Source organism: Anthonomus grandis, chromosome 7 (genome assembly GCF_022605725.1).
Source record: "Anthonomus grandis grandis chromosome 7, icAntGran1.3, whole genome shotgun sequence".
NCBI classification, from domain to species: Eukaryota; Metazoa; Arthropoda; class Insecta; order Coleoptera; family Curculionidae; genus Anthonomus; species Anthonomus grandis.
In genome coordinates, this window is record NC_065552.1 from 8,692,719 (window position 1) to 8,719,276 (window position 26,558).

The window sequence follows — 26,558 nt, forward strand, 5'->3', positions numbered from 1 at the left end:
TTAAACTTCAATGACGCGATCCATTCCTGCTGAAAGGGTGTAAGTTCATTTCGAATCACAACATTGAACTCAAGTCGCAAAAAAACTGTTAATACCAAATAAATAAATACCTTCTTTACCCAGGATACCAGATTTGCCTGAGGTGGTGAGAAATCATACGAAGTTTCTGAGGCACATGTTTCAGACTGTCTTAAATTTAGCTTTCAAGAAGTAGACATAGGACAAGTGAGGGGTGCTATAGAGTCTCTAGAAAATAAACCAAGCAGAAACATATACGGTATTAATGTAGCCTTCACTAAAAAGCTAAAAAATCAGATTATTTATCTTACAGCAAAACTTATTAATAAGTATCTATATAGGACACCTCCATTTTATACAAAGATTTAAAAAAGTTGTACCAATTTTAAAAAGGGTTCAGTCTAATCCGTGTAATTACAAATAAAATTAAAATTAATAATGTTTTACTCTTTAATAGTGTTTTTTGTTTTAAATTTCTATTTTTAACTAATAAGTTAAATAGTTTAAGTTAGTTAGTTTAGGTAGTAATAACAGTGACAGCGGCCAGGCTGCCAGAATTTTATTAGAGGAGTTTAATTTTGTATGGATTATTAAACTTATTAGTGTAATCTGTTACTGCCGTTATGCATTTGAATTTTATAATAATTTTCTTATCTTTACATAATTTGTAGGTTATGAAGTTTATTTTGTGGTTAAGTTTTATTCTAACATATGAATGATCAAATACTTGAAACATAATTTCATTTTAAGTAATAAGCGGATTCCTTAACCACGAAGATTAGGTTAAACTATTGGTAATCTAGAGAAGCAAGGAAGATCAGAGACACAAAAGTTTAATAAAAGTAGTGATCAGATAATGAAGCCTTTCACTAATTTAAAGACCTTTATATGCTTATGAAAACTGGAACGGTTACTAATTCCAAGAACTTAGATATATTAGGTCTTTCCAGCTGAAAAATAATGTTTTCTCTTAAGTAATTTTAGCACAAAATTAAAATTAATATAACTTCAGGTAACAAATAAGTTACACACCTGTTTTTGCTTTTTTTCCATAATCTAGCCATTATTGTGTAGGATGCCAGCAAAAAGGTTTTTCTAATTTTTCTCCTCTTCATATTATACTATTATTTTTCTGCCTCTAGTCTCAATTAAAGCTATTCTTATAATGTCTACTCTGGTTTGACACATAGAAAATTGATTCCTGGTAGTCATTTGAATATTTCCTAAAATAAAAATAATTTTAAAAGTTCCATATATTTAAATTTTATTTAGGAAAAACTTCATCCACACAATATTGAAAAGAATCTTCACTTAAATGAAAAATGGTTGTATTTCGTGAATATTGGGTGGCCTATTTAAAATAAGAAGTTATAGCCTTTTTCCGATAAATATTCAAATAATAATGAAAAAAGTAAATTTATCGTAATTTATGCAAAAATTTCTCACCAATATAAGAGGCAAAAAATGTTTATTATAATAATATATTTTTCTTAATAACTACAGAAATAAAATCAATACATAATTGTCATTTAATTATTTATATAAAAAAATATTTCGATTTTTGAAAATCAATTTTTTAAATAGGATGATAAAATTCTTAAAATGTTTTAAGTTAAAGCAATACTCACAATTAAAATATTTTAAAATCTATTAACTTTTTAATTACTTTTCATATTTTTATAACAAACTCTATATAAAAATTAAATTTGTCAAAATTCCTACTTTTTTAATGATTTCTTTATGTTTCATAATTTTTTTAAATTGCTTTCAATATTTAGTATACTAAACTATACAGGCTTTATATTATATAAATTATTATACATATAGGCTTTAGAAAATTATATTCTTAAGCATCTAGTGCTTAAGAATATAATTAATTGAACTCTTAAATCTTTGATTAAAAAGTCCAATTAAAAATTAATATTAAAATTATTTTAGTTTAAAAAGAACTTAATATATTTTAAAAAACATTATAATTTATTATTTAATATATTTAAGTTCTAAGCTATTATTGACATTTAAATAATTTTTTTTAAAACTTGATTTTTTCAACTATATTTAACATTTTTTTAAGTTATTTAAAGCAAAAAAAATAATTAAAAAAAGGATATTCAAAACCAAGGACAAAGACATCTTCAAGTATGACAATTTTCTTATTAGATTTTAGATTTTAATTTATTATTAGACTTTATTTTCTTTTTTTAATTTAAGAGATTTTACTCGCAATATTTTTATTAAGCAAAGTCTAATTTAAATTTAATTTTTTTTTATTTACCTACTTTTGAATTAGATTTTTGCTTTCAACTAAATATTAATTTTTTTTTTAATTTTTAAAGGAATAGTTCTATAAAATATTGCTAAAAAGTGTATTTAAATTTTTAACTTAATTTATTTAGGTAAGAAGTTTTTACTAGGTAAATTAGTTCTTTACTAATTATAATATTTTATTATATATGTTACTTTTTAAACAAGATTTCTCCTTTAAACTAATTTTTAATGTAACTTTACCTTCTATTTATTTCTTTTTAAGTTAAATTGCATTTTTATTAACAAATATAATGAGTAATTATAATATACATAATATAAGTTTATTTTCTAATTTTCTATTTCAACTCAAGGACTTTTTAAATGAATAATAAAATTATTATTGTGCGAAAGAAAGAAATTTTTAAGATTTGCATTAGTGAATTAAAACGTGCCTACTAAATAACTTAGCGTTTTCACTAGGTTTAATTTTTCTTATGCAGTTATCATTAAACAAGATTTTTTTAATCTGTCCTTAATTTTTTTTTCATTCGAATAGCGTAGAATTAAATTAAACAATTATTTCTAACTATAACGTTATACATAATTTAAATAGATATTAAGTCTTAATTTCTTTAATTAAATTGTTTATTGTGAGAAAATCCTAAATATTTTTTAATATTTTTTTTTGATTTCTAATTTCTCTTTTCACTTCAAAATAATTATATATACATATATGTATATATATATATATAGTGGTCGGCTCATCAAAGGAATACTGGAGGTTACTGACCTACTTGACTGTTGAAGTCATTGTCAATTTGTTAATTTTAAATGGTTTCAACTACCTGAAAGTGCTAAAATATGATTTCAACCACTTGAAATATATACAGTGTGGGTCTTTAACTGGAATAAATTCAGTTAAAACTAATCAACATTTATCTTGCAAAATTCCTGAGACCCGTCGATTTTTGTTTATTTTTTTTCACATTTCAAAATAGTTTTTGTATTTTTTCACCTACAGGGGAGGGTCCAAATTAACCCAAACTTTTTTTTTTCAAATGGAAAGCCTTTTTGGAAAAATTTCTTTAAACTCTCATTAAAAAGAGCCCTTTTTCCTGATTAAATTGCTCTATTTACTTTTGTGATTATCTAAAGGAGAAATACTAAAAAAATAAAAACCATTAAATTATTAAAAATCTCAAAATATTTTGTGTTGGTAAATTTTTGGCGTGTTTGTATATTTTATTGGTATCGAGACATTTCCTGACATTGTTGTAGTGTCACTGTTAAAGTGAATTTCAACCAGTTGTTAAATAAGTTAACTTATATTAAAAAAAATGCCTTTTTTATCCGAATACCACAAAATTGAAATCTTAATGATGATTGGTTATGGGGACAGAAGTCGTACTCGGCTAGAGGTTGTCTACTTATTCAGGCAGAAATATCCAGATTTGCCACCTATTAACCAAGGTGCGGTTAGTAAAATCGAAGGCAGATTTCGAGAAGTTGGGCACGTGAGGGATGTTTCAAGATAAAGGTCTTCTAAAATCGATAAAAACACCCAATTAAATGTATTGTTAGCGATGGAAGAAAATCTGGTAACTGCAGCCAGAAGAGTAGCTCGCGAAAACTCTATTCATCATAAATCTATGCTAAAAATTTTAAAAAGTGCAAACAAACGACGTTATAAAATGCAACCCGTTCAAGAGTTATTGGAAGACGATCCAGATCGCAGAGTTCAGTTCTGTGAATTAATGATGAACGCCATTGACGAAAATCGCATATCTTCGGAGTGGATCCTTTTTTCTGATGAGGCTACATTCACCCTAAATGGCCATGTTAATAAGCAGAACTGTCGCTACTGGTCTGACGAGAACCCACACTAGGTAAGGGAAACTAATACACAATATCCCCAGAAAACTAATGTTTGGGCTGGCATAATTGGCAGGCAAGTTATAGGGCCCATATTCTTCAATGATACTTCAACTGGGGAAAGATAATTTCTTGAACATGAACAAGTTCCAATCTTACGTGCCTTATATCCAAGTCAGTTCGATCCAGATTTGTATGATGAAAGAATCTGCATGCAACAAGATGGTGCTCCCCCACATTATGCCCGTAATGTACGCCAGTATTTAGATGACAATTTTCCAAACAGATGGATTGGTAGAAGGGGTGCAATCGAGTGGCTGGCACGTTCTCCCAGTCTCACCCCACTTGATTTTTTTTCTGTGGGGACATTTGGAAAGTCAAATTTATATGAGCAAACCAGGAAACCTAGGCGAACTCAAAGAACGTATTAGGCAAGAAATCCGACAAATATCTCCAGAAGTGTTAGAAAATATCAGAAACAAATTTTATTATCGTCTTGGGCTTTGCCAACAAGTAAATGGTGCTCATGTTGAGCATTTTATATATTAGACGCAACTTTTAATAATTTAATGTTTTTTTTTTTATATTTTTCTTTTAGATAATCACAAAAGTAAATAGGGCAATTTATTCAAGAAAAAGGGCTCTTTTCAATGAGAGTTAAAAAAAAGTGTCTTTTCATATGAAAAAAAAAGTTGGGGTTACTTTGAACCCCCCCTGTAGGTGAAAAAATACAAAACCTATCTTGAAATGTGAATAAAATAAACAAAAATCGACGGGTCTCAGGAATTTCGCGAGACAAATTTTGATTAGTTTTAACTGAATTTATTCCAGTTAAAGTCACCACACTGTATATATTTCAAGTGGTTGAAATCATATTTTAGCACTTCCAGGTAGTTGAAACCATTTAAAATTAACAAATTTACAGTGACTTCAACAGTCAAGTAGGTCAGTCACCTCCAGTATTCCTTTGATGTGTCGACAACTACTTGATCATTTATCTTCCGAACTGTATATGAGAATCACCCAAAGTTTTCTGCTTAAATTATTTCTGCTGAGTGTCCCTCTACTTCAACTAAACCTAGCTTGTCTTCGTCTAACTCTTTGAAGCCTCATCTGCCTGGAAGAATACCGACATCTCTTTTCCTACCAGTACGAAACAAATATCTATGTCCCCTCTTTCACTTGTTTCACTGAACCTCAATTAGCACCCTCACTTCCTACTTCGACTAATCCCTACTCGTCTCAGTGTAACTCATCAAAGCCTTCCAAATAACGAAAGAGAGTCGCACAGCATCATGTAGTAATTGTTTTAATTTTAATTCTTTTGAATGGTTGTATCAACTGCTTGGAAAGTTTAGTCAGTAATTGATTTGTTTTTTTCAGGTAGCTGATGTGATGATTTTAAAAGAGTTTAGGCATAAAAGACCTCAGCAGTCAGGAAAAAAGGTAAAATATTGCCTCAACTGTCTGGAAGAATCAATGCCTGCCAATATTACCGAGAATAAACTTTAAGTTCATATTTAATTCCTAGAAGAAATACATTGTGTAAATATAAAAATTTTTAAGTCATCTTTAATATAAAGGACAATAGCTTATACAATTCTTTTCACTGCTTAATTAAAAATTATAATTTAATTGTTCATTTAATTATTATTTTTTTGTAAATAAATATTTATGAAATCAATTAACATTGACCATAAAATTTCAACAGCTCCTTCAAAAATGCTTAAAAATATAAACAAATTAATTAATCTATTTAAAACTGCTATAAAATAGAATCCTCTATTACAAAAATCAGACGATTTAATTAGTTTTCCGATCTAGTTCCTTATTTAACAGAACCGCAATAAACTATAAATAATCTTAAGCCTTATTAAATTATACACTTTCAAATATAAATAATAGATGTTTAGCTTTCATTAGCATTTTATATCGTTAGTACTTTAATAATATGTGTATATGTTAATAAAGTATCTATTTACAAAAATTTTCTACTTATTCTTCCTAATGTTTATTCATTATGTTATTATGAAGCGTACCTGATGTATCAAATTACACAGAATGTTTACCCAAAAAATGATTTCTTTCCGGGCATAAAGTATTTAAATGGCCGCAATTATATTTTATGAAATTCTAATTACTGAATAATTAATGCTAAATAGTTTTTTTTTTTTTAATTATTGGCTATATTTAATATTGATATTGATTCATTACTACAGTAGGTCACATATTTATTCAAAATTTAAAATGACCATATAGATTTTTTTATTTTGCATTAATTTTGAGCTCTGTTAAATTGATTTAATTTATTTAGTATAATCTAATTTTATAAGTAAATCGAATGCTAAGTTTATAGCCTAAATATTTATATTAATAATGCCATTGATGACGAATAACGTTAATAGTAAACTCTTTTTAAAAAATCTTGCACACTCTAATTATTCACACTATAGGTTATTATAAAAAAAAATTAATTAATATTTAGATGAAAATAAAAAAAAAATATATATATAGAAGAAGCTAAATTACTAATCTAAATTAATACAAATATTACCTAAATAAATAGTATCTATAACAGTAATCAATTTTACTACCAATAAATATGTAAAATAAAAAAATATCTGGAAAATAAAAATTTACGAAAGTTGAATTTACAAGAAAGAAAATTTCTGTAATTTTTTAAATTAATAAACTTAAATTTAATTTTTTTTTAATATCTTTGATTTTTTATGCAAAAAATCTAAAATTCTATTCCTAAAAAGTTTTAAGTCCTTAAAGTTCTTCTTGCTTTTTAATTCCGATAAATCTTAATTACTTTAAATTTTAACAAAAATTTAAAATTTTCTTAAACTTGGTATTTTGAGTTTGTTTTCTTTTAAGTTCAAATTCTTATTTAATTTATTAATTGTTTATTACTTGCTTCTGCTAGTTAAACTAAGATTTATTTATTTTCTTTTAAAAATAATTTTGTTAATTTTTTGTAATTAATAGAGTTCCTAAAAGTAAGAAAAAAAATATGTGTATAATAAAAGTATCGTAAAATTGCTATATTTTAATTACATCTTTTCGGTTCTATTCGAAATAAAAATATAACTCGGATAATTTGTTATTGTGGATTTTATATGCTTAAAACTAAAATATTGGCTAGAATATTGTAAATATCGTCCACAGGACTCTATAGGATTGAGATCAGATGATTGAGCTGGCCAGCATAAAACACGAATGTTCTGCTCTTTCAAAATATTTTGTGTGATTCTTGCAATGTATGGCGAAGCTTTAACATGCATTAATATAAAATTTACCAAAAAAAACGAACGGAAAGTTATTGAGATATTTATCCTGTAGAACATAAGCATGTTTAAAAGAATTAGAATTCTGCTAAAGTCTCTCCAAAACCATTAGAAGATCCGTAGTCAGTTATATCAGATAGATTTTGGACCAGGATATTATTAACTTTATCTAAAGCCTTTGGGAAATCCGTGTAACTAGTATCCACTTTGGCTCACAAGACTTCCAACACAAGCAGCTCACAAGACGGTCTTGTCATGATTAAAAATAGAATTTAAACTAGAATATTATTAAATTTATCCCTAAGGCATTAAAGAAATATATACACTTTTTATATATAATTTTTTTTCTCAACAAAATCTACTCATAACGAAGAAAATGTCTTATTGTGGATCTATATTGTTTATGATGGAGTATCATGAACTTTATCTAAAACCTTGGATAAATCTATGTAAATAACTACAATTTGCACTCTATTTTCCATAGTTTTAAACAATATCTGCTTACAACTAAGAAGGCTGTTATTAAGGAATTTATGTGCCTAAAAAGAAAATTTTGGTCAGAAAATTATCAACTTTATCTAAAAGCCTTTAAAAAAGCTTACATTACTCTTTTGAAAAATGAAACAGAAAGTCATAAAGATCTCCATGTTGTAGAACATAAGCAATATTACCAGAAATTAAATTATGCAAGTAATTTGCTACTCTCCAAATCCATTAGAATATATCCAGTGTGATATAGTGATATATCCATAGTGATATATCCATGGTCTGAAATTTTTCTCTAAAGCTTTGAGAGCTGTGTATAACTAGCATTCACTAGTGGAGAATATTAAATCATTTCGGTATAATATAGATATCACTGATTATTTGCCAGAAATAGCAGTGTGCCTATTTTAAGCGAAAATATTGTGGGAACAAAAGAGAGATATAAATAAAATCAATTACAAAAAATTTAATGAAGTTTTACAAAGTGAAAACTGGGAAAAAATTTATAAAGAAATAACAACATAAATAAAGCTTTCGAAAAGTTTATTAATAAATCAAAGAAAAAACACAAAAAAAGCCGCTTTGGATAACAACTGGGTTAATAAAATCAATACAAACTAAACAATAACTACATAAACGTTTTATTTTTAATCGCGAAAATACACGAAAGATAATATAAGACATACAAAAATGAACTAAACAAATTGATAAAATAAACAAAAATTAAGATTTTAAAAATAATTTAAACGATGATTCTAAAGATTGCAAAGAACTTAATACTCGAATACCATTAATATGTCTACGTCACAAAAAAATAAATAATTGTTAAAACTAAATACAAAAATTAAGAAATGACAACCAAAGAGGATACAGCAAATAGCTTTAATGAATATTTCTCCGAAATTGGAGAATAACTAGCTAACGCTGTAGTAAGGCCATTACCCGTTTTCAGTTTAAAAAGTGTTACACAATCACCATTTATCTAGGGACGAAGGAGATATTGATAAAGTCATTAGCGAACTAAATATAAAAAATGCATAAGAACTTGATGGTATTACTGCAGAAATCCTAAAGTTAATAAAATACGATGTTAGAAGTTCACTGGTATTTTTAATAAATACCTTTTCCCGACTGCCTTTAAAATTGTATCATTAAATCATTATTTAAAAAAGATGATAATTTAGATATTTCAAAGTACACGCCCATATCATTGGTATGCAAGCATTCCAAAAATTAAAGAAAAAATAATAAAAAAAGACTGATAAAATATACAACAAAATATGATTTAATATCAAAAAACCAATATGATTTTAGAGGAAACTTATCAACAGATGACGCAATTTTACTAAACTTTAAATATTTATAAAAAAAACTCGATAAAAACAAAAAAAGAAAATATTTTGCTGTTATCTTATAAGCTCACAAAGAGAATTTTGATCAGAATATTATTAACATTTTCTTAAACCTTGGAAAAATCTGTGTAAGGCATACTTATAGACTATACTTAAGTAGAGAATTTATTTTAACCGTAACCATGAATTGAGACATCTTAGAGTATTGACGTTTTTATAATATCACTTTGGATATTAATGGTAAACCTATTTCCATCCTAAAGACTATTATATTGACCTTTCTGAAAATATGGGTTCTTCATTTTAAATACTATATCATTTTTTCATAATCCACTTGTGCTTATGATCGTACCATCATTTCAATTACAAATACCTCTATTAAGCTCTTTTATTATAAAAAAAGGCATTTTAACCATTTTTTATGCTTTTTGTTAAAAATGTCTACTCATTCATTCATTCATTATTAAGCAAGTTACTGAATGAACTTCTTGTTAAAAAATCAGTTAAGCAGTTTGGAGTAGTTTTTAACTTCTAAATGAAAAGTACAACGTTTTTCTATCTATTTTGTTAACAACAAAAGCCCCAACTAGCAACAATACATAAAATCAACCTCTAAACGATCACGTAGCGGGCTCATTGTCCAAAATCTAAATATCGTTACGAATACATTTAAACGGTCTCAATTGCGGCCAACCAAATAATACGATTTTTTATTGGTTTCGTTCAATGAATGGAATCTCCATTGGCCCGTCTTATTCTCACCTTTTTTGGCAATTTTTCGGCTTTTGTTCAGGATTTTAAACCAGGAAATTGAAAAAGTGGTATTTATATAATCGAGCATTCATCGAAATGATCTTTAAAAAAATATTAATAAATATATATTTTTCCTAATTTCAATGGGTACCGTTACGAGTTTCGTCATTGTAAAAGATCCTTTTATTGAAACATGACCAATGATGCTTCTTTTGCTTAGTTTTAATGAGCGTAAATCTTTTTAAATGATACTGGTAGTGCCTTCAAATAAATCTATTTATAGATATCCTTCGATTTTCTCTTACATTTTCCACCGGCAATGCGAACATATAAGATTACATTGCAACACGAACAAATAAGTTTTTCCTTAGGTTTTCCAATATAGCTATAGGTAAAACGTCGTTTCCAAGTCAATGAGGATTTTTCCATTTTCCGTTTTCTAGCTCGGTATATATGGGAACGTTCAGATGGGGGGATTGTGGTGTCTTTTTCCATAAATAATTTTTCTGTCAGGAAAAGTGGAAAAATTGGCAATACGTGGCGAAATACTGGAAGCTTTTTTCTAAAAGGTTTCTTTAATGTGGATTGTCTAGTAGTTATTTTTTAAGGCAGAAAGACGTTATGTGGCTTTCCAGCCTTATATTTAGAGAAATTTTTGTTACCTTTGCCTAATTGTTTTTTTATTTTCATTTTGTTTTTTTTATAGTATGTTGTTTAGGATCACTATTTTAGTTTAACACTTATTTTAAGTTTAATTTTAGTATGTGGCTAGAATTATTATAGTAAATATATGTGCAGATAAATATTGTAGTGAAGTGAGAACAATGATGAGGTGTTTGTGGATGGCAGAAGAGCTGTGTTTGCTATCCACGGAACAACCGGGATACTGAAAAAGTATTCATGGATTAACCGGGATTTGATATGGTCTCTCCAAAAAAACCAGGACATTCTGTATTCGATCTATTTCACCAGCCCATAGGTAATTAACCTCATGACCGAGATTCACCTATTGGCGTAACATTTTATGGTTATTTTCGAGCACTGCAAATTTTGATTACACCAATAATTGTTTTGTTTAGATCCACATGTTAATAGTAACCTCAAATGCATATGTATATGTATTATATTTTTTACACAATAAGCGTATATTGATTAATTTATAAAGGTATATTAATAATTAATTAATTAATAATATTATTGTAAAGTTAGTAAGAGCGCTTTTGGTTTATGTATGTGGTAATTTTTAAAAATTTCTGAACCAGTTTTGGTGGCGGGGTACTTAGGTTGCCGACATGGCAATGTTTAGACGGACCGGAATATAGCGGTATTCCTTGGATTAACCGGGATACTGCTGTTCCTGGTAAAACTGGGGCGTTGCAAGTGTCGGGGATCGGGATACCCAGCATTTGATATTTATTGCTTATTTATATATGTACTCTTGCTGACTAAATATGTTGTTGAATTAGCTTTATGAACATTATTATTATATTATATGTATTTTTATATTTATTAATTTTTTGGGAAATTAGTTGTTTTTGTATGTAGCTATTTATGCTAAATAAAGATTAATATCATTATTATTATTATTATTAAATATATCTAATTCTCTAAATAAAAAACAAAACTAAATGGAGGTTGTGATTGATGCTGAGCTATTTTAGTAGATGAGTAATACTCAACTTTTCATTTGAAACAAGTTACTTATTATGTTTTGAAACACGATCTTTGCATATACAGGGCATAGAATGATAGTCGCGATAGCTTGTACTTCACCTAACCAATTTTGGCAGAACTTTTACACTTTTTTTTGCATTAAAAGACTGGTCAAAAACTACACTAAAAAAAAAAGCTTGAAGTATAGTAACAATCCACCTAAATTCTCCTCTCTTAAACTCTCAAGACCATATCATCAAACCTGAAGAAAACCCTAAACAAGTCAGTATAGCCAATACGATCTAATTAAATTTAAAAAAATATGTGGTTGTTCTGAAACCACCTTTGTACTACCTGTTTTTTATTTCATATAGAAGAGATCTGTTCCCTGGCGAGTGGAAACTTGCACGAATTCAACTGATACCCAAAAAAAAGACAAAAACGATGCCCATGAATTACCGTTCAATTTCTTTAGTTAGTCAATCGACAAAGTAATGGAAAAACTTCTTCAAAAACTTGACAACTAGTAAATTTTAAAAGACCTGGAGTCCACCAAAATCTTTAGCGATCATCAGTATGGTTTTGAAAAACACAGGTCTACTAGCGATCTGTTGGCCTATGTCACATATGTTTGGACCAAGGCTATCGAGAAATATGGTAAAACTTGTGCAATAGCTTTATATATTTCAAAGCATAAAAACCTCGTGAACAAACTGTATTCTTATGATTTACTACTAACTCACGTTGCCTGACTTGAAAGCTTCCTCGAGAACCGACCCATGTTTTAATGTTTATTTCAAGTGTTTAATGGTAGACACACCTTGCAGAGGTTTTAAATTAACGCTGGTGTCCCTCATCGAGGCATCTTATCCCCTACTCTCGTCCTGTTATTATAAATATCAACGACCTTCTCAACACACATCTAATTCAATTTGCAGCTTTGCTGGTGTCTTGTCTGGGGGTAAGAGTAATCTGATTGAGTTTAATGCAGCTCAGGCTCAGACTCAGCGTGCTGTACTTACAATTGCCGTTTGTGCTGCCCAAGCCTTATTATGTTAAGGCTTACTTTGCCGCTGTCTTTGTCAGTTCACTTGTTAAGTTTGGAGTTTGGAAGCAATACGTTTTAGCTATAGAATTCTCTCTATCTTCAGTCATTGTCTATGTTCGGACGTCGTGACTTAATCATCGCACAGTAATCCTTCGCCACAATTCTCTATCTTCTGCCTTTTGCATTACTTGTAAAACCGACATTTTGTGTAAGATCTTTTACTTGATCTATATATCTCATCTATGACCTTTCTTTTGATCTCTTTTCCCTGACTGATAAGTATTTCCCTCCGTATTATATGACTTATATGTATACTTCATTGGATTGTTATTATTAATCTTTCCTTGTCACGAATTTTAAGTTCTCTTAAAATGGATATATTGGTGCGGTACCCTGTCTCTCTAGTATTCTCTTACGGTAGCATGTCATTTTAAATGCCTCAATTTTTTTTAACATTGGTCTTTCCAGATTTTGACTAGTCTATCTAAAACCTCCTTTGCTATCCTAATTCTTCTTTTGATCTTCTGCTGTTAGCCAGTTTTATTTGTTATTTTCTTGTCTAGATAAACAAAGTTTTCCTTTATTTCTATGTCTTGTATAAGCTGTAAGGGTAGAGAAATCGTTCCTGCCCGATCTATTATCATCAAGTGATATTTGGATCTATTAAGCCGCATTCCATGCTTACTAGTTCTATTTGTTGTAAGATATCATAAATTTCTTGTTCATTATTAGCCACTGTGAAAGTGTCATCAGGGCCCACTAACTTAAAGTTTTCTGAGAGTTCATTTACTATTTTTATTAGGGCTATGTTGTTATCATCTAGCGGTTTCTTGAAGTAAGATAGATAATTGAGAAGTCCCATTTGTTTCAAAATGTACCATAGCTTATTTCAGTGGTGTGTGTCGAGAGCTTAACTATAATCCAGGAAATTTATGATAGATGGAACTTGGACTAGAATAGATGGAAGAATATGATTTTATTCAAATAGATTTTCAACCACCTAACTCACATTTACTATTTGTTCTCTTGTTCCTCGACCTGGCACAAAACCTGCATGTTCTGAGAGAGAAGATTGAATTTTTTTTATATCATGTGCAATAAGATTTTGCTTGCGTGATTTATTAGGGCGATGGTTCCGTAGTTACTGCATTCATCTTTTAGTGCTTTTTTGTGTAATCGAATGTATATGAATTTCGTTCATTTTTCTGGCCATTCAGCTAAAGCAGCTTTTCAAATACTTAAAGCTCTTTTAAGAAAACCGGCGGTATACTCCGCAATAACATATTCGTCCATGTCTTGAGTATTGCTATAATATATAGAGCTCTGCTCCCAAACACACTTCGAAGCTGCTTGATTCCGTTCAGAAGAAAGCCATACATCTTACAAGAGATTCAGAGATAACTAGAATCTTGGACAGTTTGATGCATACAAGAGAGCTAACAGATCTTACTTTGTTTTATCGATAACTTTACGGGTATGTTCTTTCGAACTGATCTATATCATTCCACCCAAAATCATCACCACACGCAAGATGTACTCGACTTTGAAGGGGCGGTCGTAGGCATTATCAACTTAAGTCCTCCTTCGCTAACTCTAGTAGCAGTGATAGAGTAGCTACAATTCAAAATTATATTTAGTTAAACACTATTTCTTCAAAACTTTCAGTACATTTTTATGTTCTCTTCTTTCCTGCTCTATGGACTTATATTTTTAGATGATACATGACGTTTCACCTTTTAGCTACCATTATCAACTACTTTTTTCATAGGCAAATCCATATGATAAAGATGAGTATCCATTAAAAAAAAAATTGAATGGATATAATTTGCGATTTCTTTTTAAATGAGTTTTGAAATAAAATTAGAGAAATACAAAAATATTTTTTTTAATGAAATTGTTGTTCGGATTTCTCTTGGATCTTCTTTAGAAGCCATAAAAAAACCTATTTTTCCACCTTTCTTTCTCTTTAATCACTCTAACTCCTTTTTTCAATAGATAATTAGTCTTTACAAAACTGAATAAGTCTCTTTCTACTCTTAGCTGACTCTCTATCTTTTTTTTTTAACTGGCCATATCTCAATCTAGATACTTGGATATAGATTGTTGCTTTTAGTTTTAAAGTTAAAAAATCCCCTTTATATCCTCAGCATAAAATACTGTGACTCATTAGATCAGTTAGATAGTTTCCATTAAAGTATTTTTTTTCATGACCTTGATTCTTCTTTCTAAGAATCTGAACTTTTAACTGAGATTTATTTCTCTAGAATTAATAAATCAACTCAACTTGCTCTAAAAGAAAAGCTGGAAAAAGCTGACAACCTGAAATCTCATCTTTAAGATTCTCGAGGCAATGATAACATAAAAAATGTATTGTAAAACCCTAAACCCTGATATAATTAGTGAAAAAATTACTAACCTACACTTTCCTCTCAAAGGCTCATAAGCTAATCTGATCTGCAATAAACAGGAACCTAAAAAATTCAGTAGAGTCCGCATCAACTTGAATTTCTCTTTTCTGGAATTTTGAAGGTAATCCGGTAAAAGGAGAGCTTGAAGAATTCTCCTCCTCTAGAAAAAAGTTACAAAAGTCAAGGGTTAACAGAGGTCGTACTAAGTGGCAATGCTGAGGTTAGGTAGTAGTAGTAGTAGCTTATTGCTCAGTGGTAAGTTAATGATTATTTTAGAGCGTAATTTGAATAATGAAAATTTTAGAAATATTTTAGAGGTGTTTTTATAATAATGGATATAGAGTATCCAGGCTCCCAAGCCGATCCAGTATGCTTTGAGTTAAAAGAAGTCAACGTGGCGCAGTGTCCATAATTAACTTGAATTCTCCTATCTATTCTAAGAGAATCAATTAAAACTTCCTCAGATATTTCTCACACCATATATTCTTTTGAAAGAAATCTGTCTATATTTCTCAGTAGGAGGTAATGTAATGAAGACCTATCTGAAGAGTCCTAAGATATTTTCTTGACCGAATATCATCTATTTGAAATATGGGATTTTTTTTTGAAAAGAAGGCAAACGTTGTGATCATATAGAATCTTTTTTTCACAATCCTTGACTGTGATATAACTGTAAAATATATAATTTTCCATCAATCTCCTAAATTACCAATATGTCGTAATTTCTTTAACATCGTAAGTTCAGATTAGAAACGCTTTTTGGATCATCTTAGATGACACCTATTACCAATAACTGATATGCAAGTCATTCTTGTAGTATCTATTTTAATCTAAATAAAGTATATATTATTAGCAAAGATACAAGGGCCACAATGTATAGTTGCACCTATCTCATTACTACCTCTTTCAACAGTAAAACATTTCTCAAAGAAGTATCAGCCGAACCATTTGCGATTTGCACCTTCTCTGATTTTCGGAACTAGCCTCCAAGTATATTTTAATTTTTACTAAACGTAGACTGTAAGTTGAAATTAATGATTTGAGTACGAACGATGAACATCTCTTACAAGAGATTGTGCTACCTAACATGAACTTTACCGCACTGATATGTTACACTTTAAGTAATGGTGTAAACTATTTAGAGGTTTAATCATTCATTGAAGGTCATCTACATCTAGGTCTGTTGGTCCTTCTCTAAAGCCACAAACCGCTAAATATATGTAGAGAGGAAGAATAAAGTTCAATAGAGATATTGGGTATATTGTTATAAATAATAGCATTAAGAAGTCACTGTGGATATCATAAGCCTAAATTTTCTTCTTTCAAACTTCTTTTTTCAGCTTACAAGCTGTATAACTCATTTAATGTGTATCCACACTTCTCTTTCCTCTTTCTCTCCATATTATAGGACAGCATTAGGAGGAAACGTTGTGCATGAGGAATGTCCACTCTAGGATTACTATCTAAGAGTAAGGTTTTTTTATGTAGATTTTTCAATTATTACACTACATCGTAAAAACATCTATTATGTTCTTGCCCTTCAGTTTCTTCAAAGAAGACGCTGAGAAAATTTCTATTTTTCCATATAGTTCTTGGTGATGTATTACCATATTATTTTTCGGTAAGTAAATCGTGATCAATTTCTACTCATGTTTTTCTTCAACCCATTAATTTACGACAAGTTTACCAGTTCTCAGTTAATAGAGAATAAGGAAGCACCACATTATCAGTATTTTTGTTTTAAAGTAACTGTTTCGTTTTCTCTTCTTTTATTACTTTTTGCTAATTTTACCTATTTTTAGTTAACATAAGTTTTCTTTAAAGTTTAAGATATTTACTAATTAATTCGGTAATACTTTGTTTATTTTGGTTTATTTACATTGATTTTGCATATAAAGGTTCACCCGGTATAACACATGCGTTTCTTGGTAAATTGTTAATATTTAAACTCGACCTATCTTACATTTCCTTACTCTCTTACTCCCATGTTCCTTCCATAAAGCCTTGCTCTTTTATCCTACTTTACCTTATGGACCCCCTCGGGGCGAGAGGAGTAAGCTATTTGACCGAGGTCATCCGCCAAAATACGGAACAGGTGTGCGATACCGGAAAGCAGTAGTACTACGGCAATTATTGAATTGGTACCTAAATCTCATGCGAGATAATACCGAAGTGCATCACGTCTTTGTCGATTTAATGAAAGCTGATTGGGGTGTTCCTTATATCAACACCCTTTACTTAATTTATTGCTAGGGTAAGTCGAGTCATTCTTTTTTCTTTTACGTCAAATTGTGTCTTTTCTTATTTCGTTTCTATTTTATTTCGTTCATTACATAATCACTAAGGGTGTGCGTCGAAAACAGAAGGATCATCACCTTATTTCAGTGTGACTGGAGCAGCGTCCCTATTTCTTTACAGTCTGGCCTTGATAACTTGATAAATAATTAAGATCGAAATAACCTTGATTTAAGTAATTAAACATATATTAACTACTTATAAACAGTAGTATCAACAGGCCCGAAACAGTAACACTAGCTGCTCCTTAGTATCAATAAATAGGATACATTACATCATTTGCTAAGATTGATGTTAAAGAGGTTGTCAAGTCACAGTTTTAGTTATGTTTCTATAATAAAGATTTAGCCTGAAATACTTTTCAGGACTGACACTGAAAGATTACAACACTTTTACACTCCTAATTACTAATCAACATGCGCTTCTAGGACATCTATACCCGTACTTTTAATAGAGTGAGGAAAAACAGAACATAAATAAGTGTGCTAAAGAATTCTGAAATATAATATGACCCGACTACTAAACTACTGGGACAAAATTATTTAAAACTTTTTCTTCTAGAATTACAGAAAGAGGAAATAATGAACCAAGCACTAGAAACCACACATCAGAACCAAAAAAAAAAGAAGCTAGCATTAGTCTCGATGGGTAACCATCAGACGAATGTGAAACCCAAACGCAACTTTAAATAAACACTTGCATACATTTTATTCAGAAAAAGGTTAGTTAGTATCGCTGGCGGTATTTAACATCTATTGTTTGGGTCCCGGCTACACCGGCAATTATAATTAAGTAGCGTGAAATGCCCTTTTAAATTAAGCCTATTTAAATTAATTTCCCTGATATTGATCTGTGGTAAATATATCTATTTAGGATATTATGCAAATTCTAAAAATACAGATATAAAAAAAATACAGATGTTATTTAAGTTTTTCGAGAAACCGGAGATGCAACAACTGCCATAGCACTGGAACAATTATGTTCAGACGGTATTTATGAAAGTGTGTTTTGAAATATTACATAAAATGATTAATGCTTCCCCTTTTGGCTTCTTCCTTCAGCAATTGTATTCATGTACTTTCTTAAAGACTATTCAAATATCAAGTCTAAAATGAATAAATAACAAGTCAAACAAGTTACAGCTTCGTCATCATTACTTGGTAGAAAGGATATTTTAACTAAGCTATTTCCTTAGAAGCTTCATTGAAAACTGTGGCTAAGGTGCTGCAGCAACAGCATTTTTATATTTAGAATATTTAATACGGCAATTGCCTTAGCCTACTTTACCTCCAAATACAGGTTTGTAGATGAGTTCTAATTCGAAATTCCATAAGATTTTTGATGAATTGAGTTTCTTATGAGGCAACACCAGCATTCTTATACTTAAAATATTTATCACCAACATTGGAATATTAATCACGAGAACTGAATTATTAAAGTCCTAATTCAAAATTTATAGAGGAGTCTATCAAAGGCAGCCTAGTGCTTCTTGGTGTGGAAAACTTATTGGATCCAGTTACATTTCATTAATGAATTTTATATTTTTAAGCAAATTTGATATTGACTCAACTTTTCTGCTTACCTTTGAACTAATAACACAAGGCTGTGGGGGATCCTGGATCATTCTGAAAATTGATGTATTTTAACAAGAGTGCTTATGACGATCACCATATTGCCAATTTGTTTAGTAAATAAATACGAATTGTCTATGTATGTAGTCATGACCAACCATTCTCGTATGATTCATTACTGATTGGAAGATAATCTCAGTAGAAACATAATATTTTTAGTAATAGAAAGAGATGATATATACACTGAGATACTTGAACTTATTAAAGACATTAGTTTTTCCTGATATGTGGAAGGTGAGCTATGTTATTACAATTTTAAAGAATAGCAAGAGTGGTGTGTGTACTTAAACAAATAAATTTTTACCATCAACTTCAAAAATGAAACTTTCTTTAGTTTTCAGGTATTTTCTCAGTCTTCAATTGGAATATTCGTCACTACAAGTAAAATACGCAAATTCATAATTGAAGATAAATTTTGGAAAAATATTTAAGTCTTGTCATTCTCTTTTTATATGTCTATTATGAAAATATTCAGTCTGATATGATCCTTGATAAAGGAATTGTGTCATCAGTGCGAAGACAAATCGAAGGAAGTATCTGTGGCGCCGTCTAAATTTCATGCTTCAAAATACAAATATAAGGTCTCTGAAAGGATAAGCATTCAAACAAATATGTGTTACGTTAATAATAGGACCCTTTCTATCAAAAACTCTTGTACGTGTCCTTGAGACTCAAAAATTGCTAATTCAAAAGGCTTTTAAGATAGAAACATTGCTCTTATATGAAAATTATCTTGGCTTTCTGTAAATTTGTGCTTAAAAACTGTGACTTTAATGCCAAGTTCTAGATCAAGTGTTTCTGTGATCTTTTTTTTAACTTTCTTCACAGCATCCACCTATAGACTAATATTTATAGTCTCTAAAATGTCAGTCAATAATAGGTGAGAGAATTCGATGTAATTAGTTTCGTATTAATATCTTTTAGTCATTGGCTTTAAACTGCGTTACAGCTTTCTTTAGTCCAAAATCCGAGGGTGACCGCACACTGTTTGCACATGTGGTGATGAAGAATAGAGAGATCAAGAGAAAGAGCTTATGGAGACTAACTAGCGAGGCACATACGTCGTCGAATTCCTGTTTTTTTTTGGAATTTATCACTTATATATTATTTATGTCAAACTTGACGCTGTGCCTTTCACATTTACACTGCGGTGCTTCAATCAATAGCCCAGCACTAGTAATTAGTATATATAGCCCATCATTACTCTTCGAATGACAGCATTGACTTAGACGTTTACTGTTACACTATTTTTAGCCTAAAAATATTTACTCTCTTAGGTTTTACTTCTTCCTGACTAAGAAAATATATATTTTAATTTTTTGCCAATCTAAATCTCAATAACTCAACTATTATTATTTAAACAGGAATAAAATACAGGGTGTTTCAGAACTATGGGAACAAACTTCTAGAGGTTGTTCAGTGCAACAGTAGAATCCATTTGAGTATAGGAACCCATGTCCGGAAATGTGTCACTACGCCACTACGGCCCTAAGACGCGTTTAAATTTAGAAAAAATATTAATTACATAAATAGGATCTGATGCATTTATTTTTTCTTCTGTATATGATACCATCACAACAATTGTTCAAAATGTCTTCCTTCAACATCAATACACCGATTTAAACGCCGCACATGATTTCGGCGGACTACACTAAAAATTTGATCCTCGTTTTGAATGATTTCAAATGCTGCTGTTATTCGTCCAATTAAGTCTAGCTCTGATTCTACTGGAGTTTCGTAGACTAAAGACTTTACATGTCCCCACAAGAAAAAATCAAGCGACGTTAAATCGGGTGACCTAGGAGGCCAGGAAACTGCTCCACCTCTGCCAATCCAATGGTGCTCAAACCGCTGAGCCAAATACTCGCGTACTTGTACAGCAAAGTGAGCCAGCGCTCCATCATGCTGAAACCACATTTGCTATCTAACGTTTAGTGAAACATTTTCAAGAAGTTCTAGGAGAACTTCCTCCAAGAAACGCAGATAAATAGGTCCTGTTAACCGTTCCGATAGAAGGTATGGCCCAATTAAATAATCATCAACAATGCCTGCCTACATTGACAGACCAACGATTCTGATGTTTTTTTGGAAAGATTGCATAAAGATTTTCTTTGTCCTTCAAACATGGCTATTCCTACTATTAAAAATACCGTCTCTTGTGAATGAGGCTTCATCGGTCCACAAAACATATCTTCTTCATCATTCTTGATTGCTAAAGTTTTCCATTAGCAATAAATGTTTAAAAATTGTAAGCTATAAAATTTTTAAACTTGACATAGAGAATTGACATTGATAAGCGTTGATTTTAAACAATTGTTGTTATGGTATCATGTACAAAAGGTAATAATAAATGCAGCAGATCCTATTTAGGTAATTAATGTTTTTTAAAAATTTTTAACGCGTCTTAGGGCCGTAGTGGCGTAGTGACGCATTTCCGGACATCGGTTCCTATACTCAAATGGATTCTTCTGTTCCACTGAACCACCCACAGAAGTTTGATCCCATAGTTCTGAAACACCCTGTATTAAGTCTTATGTGGAATTTATTTTAAGAATTTCATTCGCCTCCTAACCACCTAAGCGATCATTCACATAACCTCGCCATAACGCGATTAAAAGTCAACAAGCCATCAATGTCTTTAAGGTACATATTCACTAGTTCTCCTGAGTAGCAACACGTTTTAAGGTATATATTTACTGGTCCTGCTGAGTCGCAACAAAAATTAAATCCCATAAACTTTCCCTTTTCTCACCTACGCGAATCATTTTAAAATTATATTTTTTCTATTATACATAATTTCAGTTTAATCCTTAATGACTCTTAAACTACCATTCTTCTTCCTTTTCCGACAAACTGGAACAGAGGAGAAAATCGTATCCTATTTTCACACGAATATAAAATTTCCCTATACGAAAAAATTAAAATATTTTATTCCAAATAGTATTTTTTTATTTTAATCAGCCTTAACCAATAAGAAAAACAAAATAATCTACGCCATAACAATATTCCATCCTGTCCAACTTACATAAGATAAGCCCACCGAAAGAAAAATGCTAAGAAAATTTCTCCCCTGTGAATACGCAAGAGGCTTAGGGCTTAGACAGGGGTGGAAAAAACATTTCCCAGTTTTGAACCTGACAATGCATGGATACACACGTCCACGCACATGTGTCCTGCTGGATATATCTGGATGCGGACGTTTTTACAATTTTAGGCACGTTCACAGTGCGGCGGCGGCCGTATAACGCATTTACAATTCATATGGAATAAGGAAAAATATGTTATACGGGGTGTATTAACATTTACTGCATATTTTATTTAATATTTTTTGTTGAAACTCATTTAAATAATTATATAATGGTTACAGTTGACCCTTGAAGGTTGAAGGTTTAGTTAAGATGATTTTTGATGAGGGTCGTGAGTTGTAAAAGAATCTGCTGGCCAAACATATAATGGCTATATAACAAAACTCAAGTTTAAAGATTCATTCATAGTAGAATAAAAATTCTGTAGAGAGTAGGAAAAAGTATAAACACAAAAATATAAACTTTCTGATGAACTCACTGTTCACATAGAAATTGAGGTCAACTGCACATAATTTATTTTTAACTTCACACCAAAAATCTCAGTCAAAATGTGTGAAGTTGAACTCCAAAGGAACTCCTCTAGGAAAATTGTTTGATCAAATATTATACCACTCTAAGATAACATAATATAATTACTATTAAAATATGATTCGAAAAAAATCAAAAAGTCATGTATTAGCGCCTAACTATTTAATCCATTTAATATTATTCTATAATTAATTCGATCAAAGGCTTTCGAGAAATCGGTAAATACCATATCAACTAGGTTTCTAACGGTTAACACACAATTATTAACTACAGATCCAAAACGCTTATTTCTTCTTATTAGGAGTAAGGTTTGTCTCATTTTTAAATAAATTTAAACTTATCTTATTGAACCAGTTTTATAACATTGTTGTTGTATAACACGTTTGACATAGCGCACAAAGTTTTAGTCTTGATACAAGTATATTCGTTTACATAATTTTAGGAATTTATGATAATATAACGTCAATAAAAAGTATTCTTACTATTTTTTATATCTCTAGTAGAGACCTATTTCTAAAAAAAGAATCTCGAACGAAAAAAACTAACATCAAATATTTTAAAATAAACTGTGGCGCTAAATATTGACAATAAACATCAAAAATCTGAATATTAGTTCGATAAGGATTTAGGAAAGGGATTTAGGATTAAGGAAGGGAAACGTGGATAGCAAGAGGCCTATGGGGAAAATTCTCTCTCCCGTGCGCGTGTTTTTAAGTTGTTTAAGCCTTTTACTGAGGGCCGAGAGAACACTGAAGATGACCAGCGCTCAGGTCGCCCTGTCACTGTTTAAACTCCGGAAACAGTGACCAAAATCAACCTAATTGTGCGTGCAGATCGTCGAATGAGCACCCAAACGATTGCCGAGGCTGTAAACGCCGATAAAGAAACGGTTAGAAAAATTTTACACGGGGAATTACACATGACAAAAGTCTGTGCGAAGTTGGTGCCAAAAGACCTGACTCCTGACCAAAAGCTCTTGCGTCAACAGGTCTACTCAGATTTCCTTGAGAGGTTAGAAAAAGATCCCGGACTGATGAAAAATAATATTACTTGCGACGAAACGTGGATTTTGCAATACGATGTTGAAACCAAGCGGCAATCGATGCATTGGAAGACGCTTGAATCGCCCAGAATAAAAAAGCAAGGATGTCCATATCAAAATTCAAGGCAATGTTGATCGTTTTTTTTTGACATTAACGGTATCGTGATGACTGAATGCGTTCCAGAGGGTCAGACTGTCAACCAGACTTACTATTTGTCAGTTTAGGCAACACTGCGGATCGAGTTCGTAAGAAACGGCCCGAGTTGTGGAAAAACAACTCGTGGATTTTGCACCAGGACAACGCACCTGCCCATAACGCGCTATCTGTGAAGCAGTATTTGGCCGATAAGCGCACTCCAGTGCGCCGTATTCGCCAGATTTGGCCCCGTACGACTATTTTTTGTTTCCGAAGATAAAATCTGCTTTGAAAGGGACCCGATTTGAGTCGATGGAAACGGTAAAGCAAAAAACGACAGAGCTCCTAAAGGCCTTCACCTCACCAAAGAAGACTTGCAGCACTGCTTCGATCAATGGAAAAAACGTATGGAAAGATGTGTGGCGAGGGGAGGGAAGTATATTGAAGGAGAGTATTCGAATGTATAATAATTTTTATAATAAAACCCTTTTTCGTAACCAGTCTTGTTATTTAATAGCCAGGCGTCGTAAATTGAATTAATGTAAAAAGTCACATTTTTAAATAATTTATGTTGTTTAAAATTGTTCATAGATATTTTGGGTTGCAATGCATAAAAAATATCGGGATTTGGATATATTGGTACATACTTAAGTTTTTTTTTGTATTTTTATTAGGGTTTTTTGTAGGTTGTTTAAAAGTACTAGTAGTTTTCGAAATTAAGAATCTTGCGAATCTCCAAAAAAAAACATTCAAATAATGGAACAGATGACAGAGAACACAGATGGACAGCGACTCGATTACAAGTTATTATTATAAAAATTGTATTAACTTTATTTAGGTTGTATATTCCTTTAATTTCTTGTGCCAAAGTTGTATATTATTTTCCCAATCTTCCTTCCAGCTTTTGCCTTATCTATATCTTTATCTAATGTAAATGTTACATTATTAATCTGAGTTTCATTTTAGGTTTTTTTTTAAAACAACTATATCATGCTTATATTATAAATTTCGATAGTTACACATTTGTTCTTTTTTTTAAATTGCCTGATGGGAAATGTCTGCGATCTTATAGTGCATTTTAAGATATTGTTTTCGAGCCAGGTAAGTAAATTGAGAAGTTCTGTATTGAATAGTTTCCGTCGATGTTTAACAGAGTCAACATTTATAATTATAAATATATTGTTTCGCTACATATATTAAGTAATTTCTTGTAACACGACCTACTTGGTATGATATTGTTGATCTTATATTCTGGTCGAAGATTACCTTGTTTTAGACTTTTAATTTTATGTTTAATTACCTTGATATTAGGTTAGACAGTGATTTTCCTTTTTAGAAGAAAATACCTTACCAGTTTTGTAAAACTTTTTTTTTTTTTTTTTTTTTAATTTTTAGAAAAGCTAGATTTAAATGAGAGAAACCTTTGTCGTCATATCCCATTAGGTACTCAGGTTGTTCGAAAATGTTGTTGTTGATGTTGTGAAGTTAACAAGACTTCTTTGCAAGGTACCTATAATCTTAAGTTAGATAAATATGGGTGGTGTATACCAAATTAAGTGATATATATCTTACAATTTACGTATTCTTTCTACTTAAGTAAATTATGGTTTATTTAAAAACAGAAAACTCGATTCGTATTATTGGTGCTACTCAAATATTTATTACTGTGTTTTAGCATACGATTCTCTTTTAAATATCTTTCTATTATAAAAGCTTCAGTATGCGTTTTATCATTTCAGTGTGATAATAGGAAGGGTATCGGCACTTCTTATTCCCCACTGTCTTTCAATTTTCACTTTATATTACTGTTGTTAGGGATTGCAAGATGTATTGTGTTGCTCAGTATATGTATGGGGATAAAAATTTAAAACGATTCATTATTCTAATAATTTTATTTATTTTTTGTATAATGATAATAATTTTCAGTCCGAATCTAATCAGAATTTTATTAGGTTGAGATAGGTAAGGGCTTTCTTACGCATTAGTAATTTATTACCAGAATGTCAAATCATTTAATGCTGGTTTATTAACTGCTTTATCAAATCGAATTGGAGATGCAGCATTACTTATTGGTATTGCTTGGATAATGTCTTTAGGAGGTTGAAATTTATTTATACCTTCTTTTTATAAGGAAAACCCTTTAATGGTATTTATTACAATTTTTATTGTAATAGCTGCAATTACAAAAAGTGCACAAATTCCATTTTCTTCATGGCTTCCAGCAGCTATGGCTGCTCCAACTCCTGTGTCTTCTCTTGTGCGTTCTTCTACTTTAGTTACAGCGGGAGTTTATCTACTTATTCGTTCAAGAGAAGGATTTTCTCAATCTTTAAAAATAATTTTAATGTATGGTTCGTTATTGACTATATTTATGGCGGAAGCTGGAGCAAATTTTAAATTTGATTAAAAAAAAATGTTTGCTTTATCTACTTTAAGTCAATTAGGGATTTACTTTTTTATGAGCAAACGCTCATTAAAAAGAAAAAGTACAAAAATTAAAAGTATTAAAATAGCAGTTAAATAACCTTTCCTATTCTTTTTTGGGGGATGACAATGATTCTCTTAAAGGGTTGAAGGTTTTGTTAAATTTTTTGTATAACAAAAACATTTGCTTGGATCATAAAATCACAATCTCGAAGACAAAAAGCGACAAATATTACCAGAAAGGAACATTTTATAACAGGAGGGGGGTCAGTCAAACTGTCCCCATTTT

General features: G+C 30.5%; 1 long non-coding RNA gene across 1 annotated transcript in view; it reads right to left on the bottom strand.

The window, feature by feature from the left end:
- Nucleotides 1-1,075: 1,075 nt before the first annotated feature.
- LOC126738513 (uncharacterized) overlaps nt 1,076-26,558 on the bottom strand; it is a 155,459-nt gene continuing 129,976 nt past the window's right edge. The window contains exon 3 of the long non-coding RNA XR_007661359.1: nt 1,076-1,241. This is a non-coding gene — a long non-coding RNA (uncharacterized LOC126738513). The remainder of the gene's footprint in view (nt 1,242-26,558) is intronic.